The 22909-nt window shown below is 39.4% G+C and overlaps 1 protein-coding gene across 4 annotated transcripts in view; it reads right to left on the bottom strand.

Moving 5' to 3' along the window:
* Positions 1 to 22909, bottom strand: part of SOX5 (SRY-box transcription factor 5) — a 639441-nt gene that overhangs the window by 513434 nt on the left and 103098 nt on the right. The window contains exon 1 of one of the 4 annotated variants that reach the window (XM_061353709.1): positions 8580 to 8902. The exons of the other annotated variants lie outside the window; for them this stretch is intronic. The gene's annotated coding sequence lies outside the window, so the exon portion shown is untranslated. Of the gene's footprint in view, positions 1 to 8579; positions 8903 to 22909 lie in introns of those variants that run through there. 4 annotated transcript variants of the gene reach the window in all.

Raw genomic sequence — 22909 nt, 5'->3', positions numbered from 1 at the left:
TTTCCACCAAAAGAAAACCACGTATCCTCAGGTTTAATCCCAACAGCCACTCCCTGTTTCTATACAGGCTCTGCTCTCTGCTGCGATGCACAAAGGGAGAGCTTTTAATTGCTCAAGCCAAGCCACAAGTGTACCACACGTTCCCCATGGAGCACAGAAAGCTTCAGCTTTGTCATTTATCCAGTCGGGGACTAAAGCTATCTGGGCCCTGCACTCCCAAAACACAGTTTGGAAGGTGCTTCATCCAGGTGCATGTAAGCCAACTCCACCTCCCATGGGAGAACAGTAAGCCGTTTTGCTTCCAACCTCTATAATTAACAAGGCAGTGAAAACAAAGTGTCATCTTTGACTGAAGTACAGTTCCATTACCCTCCTCTCTGTGGTTACTGAAATGGTCTTTGAGGTATTGGGAAAAAAAGAAATTGAAAGAATTTTTTTACTCTCATTCCATCTCCACGCAATGACAATAATACATAATATTGGATTCGTCTTACAAATACTTCTCTTATGAAAAGCATTCCATTTGTACTGACTTCAGTGGAAGGTACGTGGGTGTGCCACAAAAAAAGAATTAAGTCCTGAACACTTGTAACTCCCTGTATACTTAATAAAGTAACAATTCAAACCTTATTTTTTTGAAAGAAAAAGTCCAGCTACAGACGATTTGTAAAACAACACAAAGAAATTGCCTGAATCCCAAGATCTTAAATTCCAAACAAGCCACAATTCAATCTTCTTCAGTTTGGATTCCACTTCAGCAAGACACCCAACTTAAATATGACATGAAGTCCTTATGAAAAACCTTGCCAACTGTGGGCCTAGGTACTACCACAGCAAAATTAATACAGCAAAATAAAGTTACGTTGTGCAGCATACATGGACATTCATTGTCTCTGCACATTTCTTTGGAGGGCTGGAGGGGAGAGGAGGTTTGAGACAACGGAGGGAATTTGAACATTTGTGTCCACAGGACCATTATGCCTCAGCACCCTGCTAACCTTTCACAGTTTTCCTTTCTTCCAGATTCCACAGCACCTTTGTTTCCCTCCATTTATCCTCCTCCTTACCTCCCTTCCCCTCACTCTCTCTTGGTGGCCATTAACTACGCTGACAGTTTGACAGGCTGAAATAAGGAAATAAAACACTTAAGCAGTGTTTCTTGATGTATGCATTCATCTCCTCTGCCAAACACAGATATTGAGGAGATACTTCACTCCTCCTGTCAGCTCGCTAAATTATAGCCCAGCTCTCACAATAGCACAACTCTCAGGTCTTGTAACTTCACTTGATCTGTCTTCCTATCAGTTGGCCACGCAAGGGCCATTTTCATGTCTTCAGCAGGAGCTTCTTCTGTTTATACTCTTAGTACCACACTTTTATATGCCTAGGGTTGAATTTCTGTTAAAAACCAGAATCTCATGCTGCTTCTACTGAGCGCACTCACATTACCATGACAGCCCCACTTCTTGCTTGGATTACGATGAAACTACTTCAGGAATAAAATAAACTATATTGCATTAAACTCTGTGTTATCCTCACAACCCGTTACAGCAGCTGAGTAAACCAAACCCCAACTTCCCTTTGACCAGGTTTATTAGACTCTTTTATTTAAGCATTTTCTCCTGGTTGACAGAAAACATGCTGTTGGAGACTAGAAGCATCTCACCCTTTACATAGAAAACCACTGCTTACAGCATTTGCTTACAGAAGCCAATGTTGTTTGGTTCCCAGGGGGAAAGTTGCAATGATACTGTCACTGCTCATTACCTCCAGTGGGTGTTGCTGTGAACAAACCTATGGGAAAATGCGGGGGGGGGGGAGGGTGTGGGGTGGGGTGGGTGTAATAAAAAAAAAGTATCACAGACACTCATAAACATGTCCCATGTCCAGAAATTTTGCCTGATCCATACACCCTGAAAGAAATGAAAGCTTGCTAAGAAACTAAATAATTACACTTTGTTGCCATTTAACTGGTGTGGACTGTCTTCCACACCAATTAGATAAACAAGCATTTCTTCATCTTCTGCGCTGGTGCAAGGCTGTGATGGAGCCAAGTCATCTTTTTGTAATTTCAGTAGCTCCTGATGTCTACGTAGATATCACAGTGCTGAAGCCATAGCCCCTCACGGGTGCCTGATGGCCAACATCCATTACAGTGCAGATCGATCTTACATCTTCACCAACCCAAAATGGCTGAGGAGTTGTGACAAACAGGGTACTGAAAACCCAGATACGTACTATTCCCTCTTGAAAAGTTGTAACAAAGAGAAATGTATCAATACCTCAGAATATACTGACACCCACCCTGGCTGATAGGGAAGGTTAGCTCAGGTTCCAGTGAGCATGTGGAAATGCAGAAGTAAGTTGGCACATTTTGGACCTTTGAAACAAAAGCACAAAGACATCTCTTCACACTCCAATATTGTAAATCACTGCAGACCTTTACTCTCTTCCTGGCCTCCCACTTCCTCATTATTTCAGATACCTGTAATTATGACCCAAAGAAATAGTCTTTGAAGTAACTGTGTAATTCCACTGACACAGAGATTTAATCTAAGGTAATATAGAAAAACCAACCCAACAACCAACCCAACAAAAAACTACCCAACAATGTCCACATGGAAAAGTCTGTACAAGTGATGCTGCTGAGATTTCATTCTCTAGATCTGCAAACACCTTTTTCCATTTGTAGAATTTACTATTAAAGAGTAGAAAAGATTCAAATTGAATCATCCTAAAGAGCTAGCAAAGCCCAAGTGGAAAAGTAATTCATTTGCTCATCTTCCATTATTGAATGCCCAAGAGCAGTATTTCAACTGGTTACACCCATTCCTTTCATTATTCTCTGAAGACATATTAATAAAAGCAGCAGACCTGTTATATGCTGTTCTTTAATAGAAAGGTTTTGAATTTCATGAATGAAAATGAAAGAAAACATTGATAAAGCAAGAGGAAATGCAAGTTCCTTACTACTTCCTCCACACAAGTGCATTAGAGGCAGTCAACCAAAAAACTACTGTTAACTCTTTACTGACAATATGCACAGAACGTCCTAAAAATATCCAAGATTAACTTTGGTTTCATCACTGGAAATCATAAAGAGCTCCCACTACACCGCTGAAAGGCACCAATCTTCTTCCTACATTGTTATTTCACACTGCTGGAGAAAAGAGGTCCCACCCACTTGAGATCACTGCAAATCCCATGGTATTTTTCAAGAGCATCAGCTACTGATTACTGCATATTGGTGAATTTTCAGTTCAGCTACCTGCTACTCCTTGACGTTTTCTCTGATGTTTCACAGACATAGATGTTGCCATCTCCCGGTTCTCAGCTCAGACTTACTAAATCTATGAATAGTCTTGCATTTCTGTTTACTGACAGATTAAAAGAAATAATAATCAAGATGAGTAAGAGGTGGAAAAAAAAGAGTAAAACAATGTTGGTTTTGCAAGTGTAGTTTTTCAGTTTTTACAAAAGACTTCTGCATTTGGTTGAGTCTTTCAGTTTTTCACATAGTATTCAATTTTAAGTTTTACGAATAGCCATTTTACTCTATTTATTAAACTGCTAAATAGCCTCTTCCTACTCTTTCCTATTAAATTAAAAAATGAAAACACGGACATAACCCACAAATGAAATCTACTATACTAAACCCAAAAAATACATGGGAATTGGAAAATAAAAACCCAAAACCAAACCCAATACTGAAATACCAGTAAGAGTTTCATTTCCTTCCATAGTTTTTATAGGAACAACTATAATTTTAAATTTTCCTCACTATATTTTTTCTTTTTTTTATTGCTTATTATTTTATCTACTATGGAATAGTAGAATATCAATACTTTATTTTCCTAAACTAACTTGTCCCCTCCCCCAAAAAGTTTACTTTTTGCACTCTACTTACAGAAAGCAAGTCTGCTGCTATCACTGAACGTGGCCATTTTAAAACCTGTACACCATATGACAATAATGGTTTGAAACAGTGGACTCTTGCCTAAGCTGGAAGCCGCAAATGTGTGGTTAACACAGTTACCTTGACCTAGCATCTTGAAGAGAAGTGTGATCTTTTCAAGAACTGTGATCTACCTTATCCAAGCAATGCATTCACACTGTAGCTGCAGCATCACTCACAGGAGTGTCCTGCAACTCACCTCTGCATTTACCTCATGCTCCTTTGCTCATAGCTGAGACTTCTCTGCTACTGAGAGAGGTCTATCAGGCAGGTTTGGAAATGATGCTGTAAAGCTTGAGACCCATCCAAAGCCAGCAACCACTGATAAGATTTAGTGTGTAAAGTGACAGCAACATCATATCCACTGGGGATGCAGGCTGAGCCTTAAGCTAGCAATACTGTTCTGCAAAAGGTTACATGCCTTGCTACCACCTTCAACAAACTTTACCATCCAGACTTCCAGGAGGGTACACCCTTCTCCGTATACAAAGAAAGGCCTGTACATACACTACAAGGAGGGTCCCCTACAAGACTTCTGCACAACTTTCTTGTTATCTATGGATATTAAAACGTTGTTATAAGGCAGAATTTTCTCTCCAGTTTGTGTGAAAACTCCTGCATGCATGTGTGTGTGCCTGTGTGAGGCATACAAGCATGATGCTTTCCTAGACATACAGTTCTCTGTCAGCATGTTAACGAAATTGGGAGTTCCTACCTATGTAGTAGGTACTGCATCTGATTATGGTTACCAGGGTTCTTTCACCTCATTATAGCAAAGAATATTAAAAGAAAAAAATAAATTCTTAAAACATGCTTCTGCAAGACACCATAAAACTTCCTGGGCTTAAGATTTTAGCCTAAGATTCATTTTTGCCCAAGGTTCTCAAGTGTCATACCCCCTGGTATGAAAACTTCAAGAAAGTGTGAGGTGCACACGACTTATAAAAAAGATACCAAGTCGTCCATTGTTCAATTTACATACTGGATATTCACATATGATTATCTTAAGTGGCAATGCAAGGAAATATTGAGCAGTAAATAGAGAAAAAATATGAGATTGGGGGAAAATACACGACATTGTGTAAACCAAAAAGGAAAAGATATGTGTTTTTCACATTTCTATTTTAGGAAAGTATCTTCCAGAGGCAAACAAATTCAATACAGCAGCTCTTCAGTCACCTGTAAATTAATGAACCTCAGCTCAAGGATGAACAACTGCTACCCCTATGTATTAAAGGCAATGCAGAAATGTAACATAAAGGTGAGTGCAAGAAGGTGGAAAGTAGCAGGGAGCCATTTCCATGAGGAAGGTAGACTATGTCTCAGGGCAGTGTCATGGGTGGGATAAGGATTACAGCTGACCCTAATAAATGATCTTTCACTGAGTCACTTATCACCATGATTCTGTGCCACCATACAGGCACTGCCTATCAAAAGCCATTGTGCAGTTTTCCCTTTAATCACAACACCTTTATAGAAAATGCTGAGGAAAGAAAAAAAAAACAAACAAAACCAAAACCTCATAAATTTACTTCTCCCCATATGATCCTGTGGTCAAAGAAGTTCTTGCAGATTACGTATGTATCAGTATGTAGAGGATCACAAACAGGCACATGAAGAATGGGTAAGACCGTTGACTAGCTCTCAGCTTATTTTAACCCCTCTGTAAGTGAAGTAACTACTTAAAATATAACCACTATCTGAAAAAAAAAAGGAAACCTTCTCAAAAAGGGCATTTATTAAAGAGCAACAGGTTTTTACTCTGTACAAAGCTCAGCTTCATACCAAAATCTTCCCTTTAACCCAAAATGTGATGTAAACAGCTATCTTCCAGCAGCCAAGATAAGTATGAATTGGTGGTCCTCCTCACTGAGCATATGAGAAAATAATCAGGTATTTCCCTACATGCTTGCAATAAGGGATTCTTTAAAAAGAAAAAGCCTCAGAAACACAAATTCTTGACCTTCCCTTCCTCCAATTTGCAGAAAGGCAAACAAAATTAAACTTGAACACACTTCCATAGTGTCTCAGCAAAACTGTTACTTGCATGCCTCATGCCTTCCCTGGATCCTAGATAGATCAAGCTTTCCACAATGCATCAAAATCTCATTGTTTGTATTGTTCCTGGTTTTTAGAAGAGCTACATTTCTTTTCTAGTTTTGCCCTCACATCAGTAAGAACAAAAGACACTACATCAAAAATAACTAAAACCACAAAAAATTATCCATTTAAGATTTGATTAGGAAGAGCTATGAGGAAACTTTTCAGTTACAAGTCATTTTTACAAATCAAATATTAAATTCAGAAAGAACCATTTCTCACACCAGGAATGCAAAAAAAGGTCAGCAAAATTGCTCTGTTCACATTATCAATGCCAAATGAATTTTCAAAGCCAAAATGGTAAATGAACTGAAACAAGGCTCTACAATCCATGTTGAAATCAACATTACTTTTTGCAGCAAATGCCAACAATTCACAGCATTAATCACAACTACCATCACCCCAAAAGGCCTGGGAGGACAAAACCCATGCAGTTGGAGGGATGGAGAGTGGGGGGTCGAATAAGAAAAAGTAACAGTGAGTAAAAAGTAACAGTGAGTGCTCAAAGGTAAGATAAGTCTTAGATGACAAAGTCTGTGAAACCACAGGAGCTTAACAAGCATATATATTTCTTTCACTTATTCCCTAGGACTTCTCTCAACTGCTTTAACTCCCTCTTTCCACAGCTTACCCCTGCTGCTTCTCTTCTCTTTTCCTTCTATTCCTTTTTATCCCAAGGCTGTTCAAATTGCTGGTCAGAACTGTAAAAAGGTAGGACCAGTTAGCTCCTTCTTACTTTCTTAACATGATAAAAGTTTTGGATGAAGGGAAAAAGCAAACCTTCCAGGCGAAGCTGCTGAGTTTTCTATCAGCCCCTCGAGATCACAGCAGCCAGCAATGGGGATCCACTTGTAGGTTGATGCCTCTATGGATCTCCTACCTGCAGCAGGACTGCCAGCCCTCCTTGTCACAAGAGCTATGAGATCCAGACTGGACATCTTTAACAGACCCCAGGTCTGCACACTGTGCAGCTGAAGACAGCACATTTCAGAACTGGTTATAAAACAGAAATATCCAGAGAATCATAAAAATGTGTATAAAAGAAATAAAGAAGTCTCTTGTTCAGAAGCCTGGTTTATATGTTCACAAGTATCTAAATTAATGCATCTGATGGAGTAATGAGCACCAGGTAGAAGATGGCACTTCCCGCTAATACTAGGATAATTAAAAGGGCAAGGTATTAACAAGCTTTGGAAAGAAAAAAGTTATATTGGTTGTTCTGGGGATTACAGTCCTGTCTGGATCTTACCTTCACTAATCATTGCATTTAGTCATTAGACACTTTGCCCATTCCCTCGAATCCATGTCTCCTGATTGCTGCTTGCTGATCCACTCTTCAGACAGGAATTGAAACACAGGGATATTGCTAAAATGCCCTTTAGAAAGGCCAGATAATGCCGTTCCTAGTTTGCACTACAGGAAAGAGATTATTTCGCAGATACTGGTGTCAGCTACATGCTCATCATCTTTTTACTAATGTGCTCCTCACGCACAGTGGCTGCAGATCAGGTTTGCCTTGGTCAGTCAAACACGTATTTGCTTTTTTTTGTTTTGTTTAATACCTGAGAAAACATAACACCACCACTTCTTCTACCTTCCCCTACCTCCGCCTAACACCACCCCCCCCCAAATAATTCTGAATTAAACATTTCACGATGGTTACAAATGCTGGCACGCTGCATAGAAAACACAAGTCACGGAATGATTACTGATGAAACTAATAATATTAGTATACATCCATCTAGTTAATACATATCTTATTAGCATACATTTATCTGAGATGAAGACGTGCAAACATGATATGCTTTATGCAAATCACATGCAGATCTCAAGGCTTCTGGAAAACTGCCATTACAGCCTTTGGCAAAGCAGAATGTAGGTACTCCTTCTCATAGCCACTATGTGCAATAATATTTCCAAAACTAAGCTGTTAGAGTAAATGAAGTTACATAAATGATGCACCTCGGCCACAGTACATAAGAAAGATAGCATGACAGGCCTCTATGCTACAATTCAGCAGCTGGTTATATGTTTTATATAATGTAACCAGTCGGAACAATATCATTTACGTCTTATATTACTCTATGAACAATCCAATTTATAAAATGCCTATTGTGTTTACACACAAGAAACTATCATAAATCCTGAATGTTAAACAGTGTCAATGGATGAAAGCCAACTTTCCCACAGTATTTTGCATGCTGAACTTAACATGCTTTTAAAGAAAAGGCAGTCACAAGAGAAGGCTCCTCTAAATTCAACTCCTTACTGATGCTGGGTACTGGTGACAGCAGCAAATCACTAAGATATTTGATCTTTCCTCATAACCAAAATATATTCTTAAATTAATCTGTAAGCATGGCACCTATCCAGAAACATTACCATTTTCAACATTACACTTTTTTACTAGCTTACAGAACAATTAACAGTGGGGAAAATATCCCATGCTAGGAAGAATCCCATTGCAGACAACTTCTTGCCTGTCTTTACTGACAGGGAAGGTAGGTCTGTAGTAAATATGCACTTGTCCTTATCTGTCACCCTGGATTAAAGGCTTTGAAGAAAAGAAGTCCCAGGAAGTGAGTGGAGCCAGATGACTGCATACCCAAACACGCAGATTTGTCTCCGCACTGACAGGAGTACCTGGACGCTGTTACATGGAACCAGCTTCTGCTTTCACCAAATTTGTACAGATCAGCTGCCTTTGCTTTTGTTCCCAGAAGCATCCAGAAGCCACCAACTCATCCCAGCTTTAGCAAATATACAGCCATAGTGTAAAGCATGTTTTAAAATAAATAAATAAACAAATAAAATCACTGCATTTGGTCCAAATACAAGTTATTGAAACTCAGCTGCAATGGCACTGACCTAATCACCAGGAACATGTCACCGCTTGAGAAAGCTGGTCCTCAGGGGATTGTTCCCAGAGAAGCAACTGTCTGGCAGCAACACCAGACAGGACAAAACACTTTGGGCATTTAATGGCAGCATACCTCCAAATTACTAATGGCTATGATCAGAAAGCTATCTGTCTCTGCTGTATCTCTTTCCTGCTATTTTCTCAGTACACAAACTTAGAACAATTTAAGGGCCTGGTTCTGTTCTTCTGAGCAATTCCGGTCTCATGTGAGCACCCCTTTGATTAGAAACCCAAACCATTCACTGCTGGGCATGGGCATTTTCTGTTCCAAGACTTCCTGCAGAAAACTGCCTGTCCATTCCCATAGCTCACTCAACCATCACATCTTCATAACAGAGGAGAGCTTATGAGGACAAGCTCTCTCTCATGAGATTTTAAATATTCTCTCCGTTTCCAGGCTAGAGGCATTGCAAGAGAGGCTGTTCTTGACTCATGTTAGTATGACAGCTTCTCTTTTGGCCAACACGCTGGGTACTGGACTAGGGATGTCAAAGCATAAGCACAGCTACAGCTTAGAGCAAAGAGCAGAGACTTCCTTGCTTGAAGGGTGTAACAGCCCGTGTCTTCCCTGATCAGCACAGAGGGTGAGGCTTCCAACATACACTGGCCTCTGGGTTGTATTAGTTAATGTATTAATCAATTGTAACACTGGTACCCTTTTGCCTGTTTCTGAACAGCTAAAATGGAGCAGTATATGTTTAAATGAAAGATTCTGAGTTTTGTTCTTAACTTTATTTATATTTTGACCATATCATAAAAATTCAAGATGCTCATTTAATCAAACAAGTTTACCCACTTCTGGTTTTACACAGTTCTCTGTAGCTGCCTCATCCCAGCAAGCTCAAGAAGTTAGAATCCTGAACCACATATTGTGATTCCATGCTTTTTCACTCCCTGCTGAGAAAGATGTTTGCTGCAGTTCTGAGCAAATGCAATTTACTGCACCTAAAGTTGATGGTTCCTGTAGGGAAGATTTGATGCCACCTGTTTCCTCACAAAAGCAGCAGCGATCAGTATTGAGGACATAATTCTGCCCTCAGTCCACTCAAGCAAGAAATCTGGGTGGTTCACAAAAAAGAAACAGGACCAGAACAAGCACAACACAACCTCCAAATCCTAAGCTACTTTCTCAAATGACTGAAAACACATTTGTAAAACGTTTACTCCAGCCAAAATATCAGCATTCTTTAACGAACCTATCTGAACCCCTTTGAGGAGCTGTCCAGAAGCCCAGATCAGAGCCAGGCGACAGGGCCTCTGAGAAGGGACACCATGCTCCCTTCCACTGGGACCGACAAAGCCGCAACTCCATGTGAGCCACTTCACACTAAAAGCAAAACACCACTAAGCAGCTGATGGACTGCATCTGGCTTCTGCAAGAGGCAGTGATCCCCAGCACCCATGTATTTTCACAATATGCTCAGCTGTCCGTTGGGTGCTTAACCTGTAATTTGGGGAAGAAAAATACTGTGTAGTACTCCATCCTTGAAATATCATTATTTCCATGAAACCCCAGTGCTCCCTTTTTTTTTGTCACAGTGAATCATGGCTTTTGCCCCCATAAAAGAGCACAGCACCCAACTGAGGGGCAGTTAACAACACACATTTTCAGAGCTCATTCACTGCAGACTGCTCCCTGCTCAGTAGGTCCCTCACAGCTCCTCTTTAAGACAATACACTCCCTCCCACACTTTCCATGGGCTTCTGGATACCACTGCTCCTCTCACATTTCAGACCTTTCTGAAATTTAGCCCCGAACTCGTGTTATCTGACTTCAAGGATCCTCACTCTGTGCTCTTATTCTTGCACTGATGTCAGCAGTTGTCTTAACTGAGAAATCCAATTACCATCATACTTCTGAAAATAAAGTTTAATTATAGGCAAGTGTGATGAATCTATAAATTATGATGATTATCAGAGTGAACAGTAGCATAACCAATAGCATTAAGAATATATCTCAATATACTCATAGGGCAGGGTCCAAATCTTGGAAGTTGGTAAAAAGATTCCCATTGATGTTAAAAGTCTTTGGACTTTTATTAATAAGAGACAATGATTTAAAGTAATTACTGCAATTCAAATAAATACTTTACATTGTTACAACTCCTAGTAATATTACAATGAAGTGCATTAAGCATTTTTTGAATCAAGATATTAAATCCAAGTAACAAGTGTAATCTAAGAAATACAGTAACATGGTAGTCTAGCATCATAATATTCTGTGAACAATCTTTTGCAACACTAGAAAGTTGACCCAGTTATTTACATAATATTTTCCTACTCATCTTTTTATACCAGCAAAACTGCAGTAGGAAAAAAGTCAATAAAATATTTAAAGTTTAAACACAGTCACTTAAAAACAACAACAACAAAAAAAGATTCCTGAACTAGAATAGCAGCTTTATTTGTATTTATTTGCTTATTTTTACAATCTGACATTGCGTTCCCATGTTGCTAGTGAAAACTCCTCCAGCTAAACAAATTCAGTTGAGATTTACTCTCACTCTATTTATTCCCTGAAACATAACTGTGATGTTTTCTGGACAACGAAAAAAAATCCCACACCACCATATCCAAAGGAATGATCTATCTTCTTATCTATCCTGTTTTAGTTAATGAGAAAATGCAACTGTGACTCTATTGAGAGTAAGAGGAAGAGAGGCAGAGAGCCTCTCTCTCAATAAACTGTTGCACAAGGTAAGACTAATAGCATACTGTCTCCTAGCCATCGTTAGGGTAGCTAGTAAGTAGTACATTATCTTTGTTTTTTTTTCTTTCTTTCTCCAGGGCACAGTCATGTAGTTACTGCTCCTCATTATCCTCGGAAGCTGTAAATTTAAGTGTAAACTCACTGTCCCTGCAGGGGTTGCAGGTAGAGTAGTGTGTAATGTCATTTACTTCATTTTCTCTACTGAATTTTGCAGAGCTGTATTTCGAAAAGATTCTCCTCCCCACAGATCATCCTCACTAACTGCTGTATGGACCCACATTGTAACCCTCTGGTTTGATCAGAAACATCACTTGCTGCATTCAAGGAACCCACATCTGTGTGGTCCCCAAACTGATGTGTGGTCGCTACAGGATCTCACAATTTAAACAAAGGTGCTCCTGGGCAGTGGTGGGACAGCAGCCAGGCAGCTTCAGGCACCAGAAGAATTTATTCTATCTACTTTTATGACCAGTTGCTCCACCACTGCCTGCAGTTCCTCAATTATGGCTAGCAAGCCTACCTCAAAAGCTAACGAGAGAGGCATGTTCTTTCCTGCTTATGGGAACAGCAAATACATCAAAAAAAAAGAAAATTGACCCGTTTATTGACTCAGATGCCAACTCCACAAGCCTGAAGCTTCCAGTTCAGCTTCTTTGCTTGCTCTTATTATTCAGTTAATTTTTGTGGGTAGCCAGCAGAGACCCACAGTAAAATATATAATATGGAAGTAATTATGGTATTAGAACACAAGATGCAGAAATATACAGGGCTGGATCATGTCTAGTGGCTTGAGAATGACTTACAGCCCCTCATCTGAGCCATCCACATATAAACTGCACAAAAGAGGGTTGGAAGGAAACAGAATTTGCACGTATGTGCTGCTCATTTCTACAAAGGTTGGTAGCACGGACAAGGGAAGAGATTCCAGTGCAACTAAACAAACAGGAAAAGAGATGTAAGCTACTAATTAATACAACCAAAGGTAAACAAAAGAGAAGAGGTTGCAAAAAACTGTCATTCTGTGAAAGACTGAGCTAATGACTAAGTACAGGAGGCCACCTCCGATAGCAGAGAAGGCTTCAGGAAGGAAGCAAGACCAGCTGACCTGCAACCTGTCATGCAAGAGATGCATATTAACTGTAGACAGAGCATGGTCTCCACCTCATCACCAGCCAAATATACAATGTACCAAACAAAAGCACCTGTAATTCCTAGAGGCAGAGAATGAGGCAACAAAAGACAGCCCTCCTTCTTCCTGTCTAAGAAGTCACAAGAGCTTGTGAATCATATGAAAGCAGATGGCTTCACTTAACTAAAACACTAACCGGTAAACATAGGTATTCTAGCTCTTCTGAGCAACAGACATATCCACAGTCAGAACAGCCTTATGCTTTATACAACTGGTTCAGAAAGAAAAATTCATGCATGGTAACAGGACAGTAATAACAATCTTAGAGCCTTCAAAACAGAACAGAGGAGGGAATGAGATTTTTCTGGTGCTGTCAAAGCATGGCAGCATTACAGGAACAATTAACTGGCACTTACTTTGGAAAAGTCAAAAGCAAATTGTGACCTTTTTAATTGCTAATGTACCCATTCCAAAATGTTCAGAAAACTTATTACATTTTTCTACATCTTTTGATGCAACTGTACTTATAGGGGAAATCAGATTTAGCAATTGTCTCAAAGTGAAAAGTTTTCTATAAAAAGTGAAAGTTGTATAGTTTTATTTTTGTGGTTCTAACTTGTGCATTAACAGAGCAGCTATTTTGAGAATTATTAACCAATGGTAGTTTAGATAATTTTAAAGGTGTATTACTTTAAAGAGAGAAAAACTACTGAAATGGGTAAAAATATTCTAATATGTCCATTTAAAAGCATCCACAAGATCAATAGTACTGTGTGAATTTGCTGCTTTGCAAAACAAAAAGCTAACTGTAAAAATATCTTTAAAAATAATTATTCTTGTTTACTTTTTTAAAAAATTAATCAGGTCAGCATTAGCAGCAATTTTGATATTCAGTCTAGCAAGTATTAAGACTGTTACTAAATATGCTGAATAAATGCTATAAAGGCTGTGAAGCATCAGTGTCAACCAATTGGCATTAGGAAACACTCTCATTAAAATGTAACTGATAGCAAATTAGTTACCCTGTTGTATTGTCAAGCATTAATAGTCTTCCATATTTACCAAACTGATATAGTGTGCCTGGGAGAGCCTTATGTTTTGTAAATATTAATCCTTTTGTGGATTCACTGGATTACCTGTATTCAGCATAGCGCAGCTGTACTGCATCTGGCTGCAAACTGGCATTGCTAGCAAGGAAGAGACATGTAGCAATGCTGACTTTTCACCTAGTATTTTCTCACCTGGATTAAAACAAAGAAGAAAACAGCTGCGGGTCATATCAACTGGACAGATTACTGTGGGCAACCCAGAACTAGGTTAGATCATAAAACCTGTCAATATAGCTTAGCTCAAATCAGGTTCTCATAATCAACTGAATTTGCAGTTCTAAGACTTTCTTAAAAGACTCCCAAATAATTAATCACATTCTTGCCTGGGCTAAGATATTCAAATTTAGGAACTAATTCCAAAGTTAATTTCCAATTTTAACCAAATGTATCATAGCTGCACTTCTTAAACTTTGCATAATACTTTGATGATTTCATATGTAAATCCAATCAATCAATAAGACAGCCCTATGATGTTATATATGTACACAGAATTACATGACTTAAATCTGTCAGAACTCACTGATATTTATGTCTATTTATAATCAACCTGTTAAGACTTTCATTCTTAGAATTTTGCAATAACAATTATTATTAACCATGTTAATGTTACACCAGTATTTTATTCTTAAAAATTCATCATGCGTATAGAAAAATCAATTGATTACAAGAAAAAAGTTACAGTTCTCAAGCATTTAACTTCACAGCACTGCATACAGAACAAATGCAATACTTCAGGTCACTTGTATGGTCAGATACATACTCTAAAAGTGCCAGGGGTAGGTAGGATTTTGGAAGGAACTAAGAATCTGATTGACTTGAGAAAGCATGAGTTGTGTCTGTTTTTCAGAGTGATGAGAATCCCTCGGAAATGCCATTTCAGTTCATGAGCTTTCTCTCCACCACCATTTTAATGGAAGGACAGATGTTTTTCCAAACCTGTCTGGACCCTGAAATTCAACAGGACTTACTAGGTCCCCATCAAAAGACCCACTGCTGAGTAAATATCATAATATTGAAATTATTGCCTTTTGTCATGATGTGATCAATACCTTTCTTCAAAAAACACAGATCAAGTAAAACATCAGCTAAATGAAATTATATACATTCCGAAATTTTGCAGCTTAGACAATAAATTCCACCAATAAAAAAAAAAAGATATTACACAGCACTTTTTTGTCCAAAACTATTTTCTTCGCCAACAAGCCAAATTATTCCCAAGTCATTTTGAAACAAGATTCGGGCTTATAAATCGTACTGCATCTTGAAATATGTCATTCTTAGTTCTTCTGCCAAATAATTCATCATTTGATTGAAGCAAAACCAAACAGAAGGGAAAAAAAAAAAAACCAAAAAAAAAACAAGGACAAGTGACCCAGGAGGAGCATCACCATTTGCAAGTAGCCTACCACCAACAGGTGCTTCTTTTTGACTGTGTTAAGCTCAATTACATTTTTATAGCTTTTTGTTTACAAGAATAAATTTGCATTAAGAAAATACAGGTGTACTTGCTAATGTTATCAAGTCATTAAGTGTATGCTGATATGCCAAAACAGCACACAAACAAAACAAAACCCCAGTCTCCACAAGTCCACTTTACCTTCATTCCATACTAAGCAAGGACACTGGGATAAACACCATACTGATGAACTCAGCAGGGTACCAATGCACCCAGTATAGAGAAAGTTTTGTGTTCATAAATGCAAAGCATTTCCTGGATACTCATACCATAAACTGTGATACCATTAACACCTTCTTAAAGAGACAACCAACTACTCTTCTGATTGAAGGGCATTAGCATCCTGTATCCACAGCTCTTCTCAGGTTAAACTACTCAAAAGTACAGGGGTAACTGCCCTCAGCCAGAAGCAGCAATGCTCAAACATGCATGGCACAGAAGTAGCTTATGAAGGAAACATCTGTCTTTTTTTTTTTCTGTTGGCAATAATAGGTTAAGGAATAAATCAATAACATCTCAGGATGACCCCAAAACCACATACTGGAGTAGTAAAAATCACTGACTTTCCCTGAATTTCATAGCATCAAAGGAAAAAAAAATGGAAAAAAGAAACAAAGAAACCAGACACCCAAAGCCAAGGCCACTCCTCCTTATTTCTGCCAACACACCCAAGCAGAAAACAGGGTGAAATTCATGATCAGGAAAGCCACCACTTCAGGAAATAAACCAAGTGCTGTAAGAAGTAGGTTGGTTTAGTCCCATTCTTAGTGAGCAACATTCCACTTGCACTAGCACTTCATCTTGCACAAGCTATAAGGCATGTTGGCAGTGCCAGGAATAAGATAACTGGAGACTAAACTGCAGCCTTACTCCTTTGGTTCTGTGTTGTGTTTGAAATGGTCACTGGACAGATGGGTGATCTGGTCTTGCTCAGTTGAATCTTTGTTTATCTACAAAGCACCAACTTCTAAGGATGTCAGTCAATTAAGTTTTGTTAGCTTCTGGTAGTTTTATACCATCATTTAAGACAGAAGAGGAAAGCTAATATTTCTCAGCCACCTTCGATGATAAGTTTTGAACCCTCCTTTTGAGGAAATTTCTCCTTACTGTTTAGTTGCTGATGAAAAGCTGAACAGTGATCCTATTTGGATGGACAGACATATAAAATTCTTCCTCAAGGGCAGGCCAACTAAATGGCTACCAAGGTCATACAGACACAGTCACTGCTTTGCCTTGGTCACTTCGCATCAACAAGTTTCCAGCTTTTCCTACAGCCCTTCAGCTCACACTGCAATACCCAGAAAGCACAGCAGCACTCTCCTTTGGCTTCCCTCTCTTTGCACTCTACCCACACTGACCTACAAAACACAGCTCCATTTAGTAGCAGCACATTTCACCTCCTTTATTCAAAAACAGGTTTCAGAACTGAACACTGGTGAAATATTTTGGTGGCTTTCTTGTATCTTCAGGGTATTAATTAAAATCCCTCATTTCTCAAATATCTTGTAACATCTGTGCTTTGTTCTTCCAGGGGAAAACTCATACCCAAATTTGACCACACCAAAGACCACAGACTCACTGCAAAGTTCAAAGACGCATTACTCCTGCTAGCGGAGGGAGCTTTCTTTGCACAGCACTTACGGAAAGCAATCAGAATTTTGGACTAGAGAGTTCCTACCCCAGCTCCATTTTCAAAATAGTTGCAGGGAAGAAAAGCAACAAACCTCCATTATAAATACTGTAGTTTGGGTACCACAGGGCATTTATGAGAACTGCAGCTCCAAGTATTCAGTGTACTTTTGTGTATGGAGAGTAAGGCAGGCCTGTATCTCGGAGGGCATGAGAGCCTTGACATAACCTTGGCGAGTGCTCCAAGGACTCTGGGTGAAAAAACACTCTAGAATGGCAAATCTTGTCTACTGAAAGTTCAACATCAGACCATGCTTTTGACCCTTTTTAATCAGGAATAATATTTCTTTCCATTATTAGTTTAAGCAATGGTTAAGAAGAAAACCTTATTTTATATATATATATATATATTATATATAGCATAGAGAAAATTTGCAATGCAAATTGATATTTTTAATCTTAAAAGTATTTTGGTGGGATGGAGTGAAAAATAGAAAGACGAACAAGTCCCATAAATCTGTCACTTGCACAGCACATCACTCACAGCTTTTCCCAGCCCACTAAGGAGGAGAGCCATACAGCTTTAAAATGACTTCACTCCCATATTTACATATTTTTTAATAGGGCTATGATGAATCTCCTTCCGCTTGACTCCTATTTTGAGCTGTGATATTTTAATCTCCATTCTTGCTGCAACTTAGCAGATGAATGTGCAGTGTGACAGAGCTCAGAGGAAATAGTATAAATAAAGCAAAGTGGAGCTATGACATCTCACATTTTATAGCTTTTTTATTGTAGCCTAAGCATAAACAGAGCACAGCTGTGTTATACTTACTGCTGTGAGCACTCCCCCAGCTCCAACCCCCTACTGCTTTTAAAGAGATACTGCCCTTGCTCAGGATCCTTTGGGTACAACCACTGCTGTTGGAGGCATCGCTAACAGAAGCAAACCCTCCTGCACCCATTGCTTCTCTTCCTTTGTTTTTACTTTTCCTCCTTCTACTGGTTTTCCCCTTTGCCTTCCTTTCCCCTCACCTCCCCAAGTGGTCCGGGATGTGACCCTGCAGTCCCCAGCATGTACAAACAGCCAGCTCTGTGCTGCTACCTACTGAAGGATGCCTTTCTTCCCTCGCCGTTATAATTTGCTGTTTAAGTACACAGACACACATGCAGAGCACAGAAAAAAATTGCAAAAACAACACTTTGATAAAAGACTTGTAACTAGCTGGAAGTACTCAAAATATTGCTGTCTTTTAATGGTGGGATTTTACAGAAAGGGTTCTCACATTTCTCATCACTTCGTGATAGTTTTCCTTCCCCACAGAAATCAGTCGAAAAGAAAGATGGAAAACACACTAACTTTACTCCTGCCTATTTAAAAACAAACTATCATGATGAGTTCCTACACAGCAAAACCTCTTTTCACCTCAGGAATTTATGAGATACCACAAAGGATCTCATCATAATCATCACCACACATTCAGCTGAAAAATCTCCTATTTGAAGCTTTAGACAAGAAAATCACAAGGCACCTGGACACTTTCACGACTATAAAAATGTAAGGGCAAACCCAATAGCCAGCAATTTCCCTCACAGAGTCCAAGAATGTTGTTTATTCTTGTGGCGTGCTGAAAAGTTTTATGGTTGGACTCAATCTTAAAGGTCTTTTCTAACCCAAAATGATTCTATGATTCCACAAAAGTGCTCTCTCCATCTCAAATTTCAATGTTACAAACATAGACACATCTAACATGTAATGTTAGACTTCCTTCTGACATCAGCTTAAAAATAAGTATCTATCAAGGCATTGCAATGGTAACACCGAGCTTAAGAACTGCACCCAACTGTCCCAAATACAGGGCTAAGGGACATGCAAGGAAATTCTTTGCTTGAGGAGGATCATGTTGCTTATCTCATGCCATAACTTGCTACTAACAGCTTCAACAGGGAGGGAAGTTTCAGTGGCCACCAATGCTAACTTATGAGCAGTAGCCTAGTTCTTCTGCCCATCCTCTGCTCTCACTTTATGCCTCACTGATCCCTGAGAGGATTTGCTACTTCATTGCTACTGGAAACATTTTCTGTAGATAGTTTTCCCCTGTCTGGAGTTCAGTATAATCTGGAATAAAGCATCAAGCAATACTCATGCAAGCAAAAGAAAGTGGTTAAAAATAGCAAAATAAAACTATGCTAGATATGCATCAACAATTGTATTTAAAAATAAATTTTAAAAGCTACCCAGAGAGCATGCTGAAATTGTTTACATATGGGGAGCTGATTAAATTAACAAGTTTTCAAAGTTAGGGTCTCGGAATTCTCAAGTCTGCCCAAAGTCATTCCTCTACTCAACTTGCGGCTTACCAAGACATCAGTCTGATAAAAAGATTTGATTAGAAAGCTGCTATTTCAAGAATATTAGTAGAATTCCTTTGTTTGCAGGTGGATTTAAAAAAAATAAAAAAGAAAAAAGGTGTTATTTCATCAAGATTCACTTCTTTATTCCCTGAAATCCCCTTGGAGCTTGTCCAATCCTACTCTGCACTTGCTTAGTATGATCATAGTAAGCACTTGTTTTGTGATGTCTACTATAAATAACCTCAGACATTTTTGGAGAAAGGCAGGGGTTGTAAGGAAGAGGTAAGTCTGCACTGATGCTTAAGAGACTCGTCATCAGCCAGAGTCACTGTACCCAGGAGGCACTAGTGAAAGCCACCCACCCCTAACATCTCACTTGCAAACTTTTCCAGGACTTGGTCTGAGGGAGATCTCATCCCTCCTGGGGTGCAGCAACAGGCAGGAAGTCAGAAAAGGGATCTTGGAAGCTGTTGCTCAAGCTGGCAAGTCCCCCCATCACTGGGAAGGAAGCAGAACAGACCAACCTCACACCCAGAAGGTCAATAGGGTCCAGCAAAGTCACTGTCAGTACATTCCTAAAAGTTTACCACCACTACCATCCACTTAAGTAGGAAGCAGTTATGTACACCATGACGAGCACAAGGTTGAAGAAGGGAGGCCACAAATTACTCTTCACTGGCAGAGGAAATGGGGGAAAGCTTAAGAGAATATAACAGTATAGCCACAAAACATTTTCTCCACTACCTACTAATACCTATTTCCTGTGAAGTTTTAAAATACATTTCTTTCAAATTCACACATGATGTCTTCCATAGCAATAGTACCACCAACTTCACTTCCCTGTGAAAGACTCCTTAGTACTTTTCAAAGTTACTGCAAAGCTCAGCAAATACCTAAAACCGTGGTCAGTGACATTAAAAATCAGTAGAAGAAGTATTAGGATGAAAAAAAAATGAGACACTGCAACAAAGCCTATACATTTCAAACTGCCTTAGAGCCCTTTTACCTATCTTTTCTCTACCTGGAAAAGACCCTGAAGATATTCATAACCACAATACCAAGTATGTTTTGAATGAAAAGAGTGTGACAACATTATTGTACAGGTTTAATTACAACAGTGGGAACTGACCTCTTAGGTACAATATTAAACATCGTTTCTGACAGGGATGCTCAATTTGGAAAAATTAATCCAAGTCAAATAGTCTGCAGCTACAAATTAGACCTCCCCTTTAGAACTGGCCTAAAGGGAAACTATAAACACTATGTGATAAAACCCTTCATGGGCTTCCAATTAATACTGTTGACCCCAAAATTCCTTTGCACAAACTTCCTACCCCTTGCAGAACTAAAAGTTCGAGTAGCATAATCTTAAATGTCTCAGAAATTTAAAGAAGAAAATCCAAAACCAAACCACCAAACAAAAAATCAACAACAAAACCCACAACAGTCATGGTGCATGCAACAACATGATATATTAACACGCAGATACGGCAATGTCAGGGCATCACTAATTCATTCACAGGCTGGTGCAACACTACACAATGATGAAGTAGCTCTCACCTACTGATTTTGAAAGGCAAACATGGCTAAGACCCCAGTTTCAAGAGAAAACTTCTTACGCCCTGGTAGGCATTTCCCTTATAGGCCACCGCATCTCTTGTTGACAGCTTACAGCCAAATCAAACTGAAGAGGCTGCAGGCAGGAGCTGTAGGGTACCTGCTCTGACAAACAAAGAGAGGTAGCGACAGGCTTTCTTTCCTCCTTCTTGTTTAGTTTTCAATCCCAACAAATGAATGAAATGAACCAAAGAAAAGAACTAAGCTGAGAAAAAACAAAGTAAAATTAGTAACAGGCTAACAGCATATACCCACTGCCTGGGGCAACATACGGCTGATGGATGATGACAGCCAACAGACGAATCCTCATTCCTCGTCTACTAAACAAATTAGTAATCTCATCAATATCATCACTACATTCACCTTCTGCAGCAGCTGCTTCTGCAACATAACTGCTGTTAAGCTTTAGGGGTAAAGCCTGGCTTTGTCTTGTAGTTTGCCAAATCCTGTGGGCAGTTAGGGCTGCCACCCTTTGGAAAATGCAGTTAACCTGACAAGATATTTTTGTTGTGTTTTTTAATTTATTTATTTATTTTTTAAAGCCTGCAGAGCTGTGTATTAAGGCGATGGTCACCTGCATGGCAGACTCTGAAGTCCTAGGAATCTGTAGAACTTGCACCTCCAGGGCCTTCCCAGCTGCTGAGTCTCTCCAATTAAAGTCTGAGTTCAGTGACCTTAAGCTTGAAGAGAGCACCAGGACTTCTCCTCAGACTGAGATCTAGCTCTACATGCCACTTTCTTCATTACTCCTAAAATTTCCCTCTGAAAGTGACTTCTTTAAGAAAGCCATGACTGTCAAAAATAGTGACTTTTGGATATCCAATACACCTTGCTTCCTCCCCATCCCCAAACTGTTCCAAGCCCCATATAGCACTGGCACTTCCAACCTTGCCAAACAGACCCAACATAAATTACCTTCACTTCCAAAAACTCATCATAAAAATCACCTGATTCAAACACATTCCAATCCAGAAAGATCAAATTTCAACAACACTCAACACGAATCACAACAAATCATTTGTTGTAAGAAATCTAGATTACAAAGCATTCCAGCAAACTCACCCAAATACCTACAGCAAATTAACATAAATACAACTTCACTTGAGCTTGAACTCAGGAAAAGATAAAAAAAAAAAAAAAAGTTTATAACATTAGAAAGAAGGGGCAGGCAACTCAGAAAGACTACAAGGATGTTGTGAGGCTATGCAGGGAGAAAATTAGAAGGGCCAAAGACCACCTAGAAGTTAATCTGGCTACTGCCATAAAAGACTATAAAAAATGTTCCTATAATTATATTAGCAACAAAAGAAAGGTTAAGGAAAACCTCCATCCTTTATTGGAAGCAGAGGGAAACAGTGACAAAGGATGAGGAAAAGGCAGAGGTACTTAATGTCTTCTTCACCTCAGTCTTAAGACAGACCAGTTGTTCTCAGGGTACTGTGCCCCTGAGCTGAAAGCCAGCGATAAGAGGCACAATTAAGACCCCATAATCCGAGAGGGAATGGTTAGCAACCTCCCACATACTCATATACACAGAGGCGTATAGGGCTGGATGGGATCCACTCAAGGGTACTGAAGGAGCTGGCAGAAGTGCTCACTGAGCTACTTTCCATCAGCAGCCCTGGCTAACCAGGGAGGACCCCACTAACTGGAAGTTAGCAAATGTGACACTCATCTATGAGAAGGGCCAGAAGGAGGATTTGGGGACCTTAAGGCCTCTTCAGTCTGACCTCATTGCCAGGGAAGGTTATGAAACAGATCACCTTGAGTGCCATCACACAGCACATACAGGACAAAGAGGTGACCAGGCCCTGTCAGCACAGGTTTATGAAAGGCAGGTCCTGCTTGACCAACCTGATCTTCTATGACAAGGTGACCTGCTTAGTGGATGAGGGAAAAGACATAAATGCTGCCTACCTAGCCTTTTGT

Source organism: Neopsephotus bourkii, unplaced genomic scaffold (assembly GCF_033783945.1).
Source record: "Neopsephotus bourkii isolate Nb327-2 ecotype Australia unplaced genomic scaffold, CSIRO-AGI_Nbou_v1 NB_690, whole genome shotgun sequence".
NCBI lineage: Eukaryota > Metazoa > Chordata > Aves > Psittaciformes > Psittacidae > Neopsephotus > Neopsephotus bourkii.
Note: the sequence above shows the minus strand (reverse complement) of the source record. Positions and strands in the feature narration are given on the sequence as shown.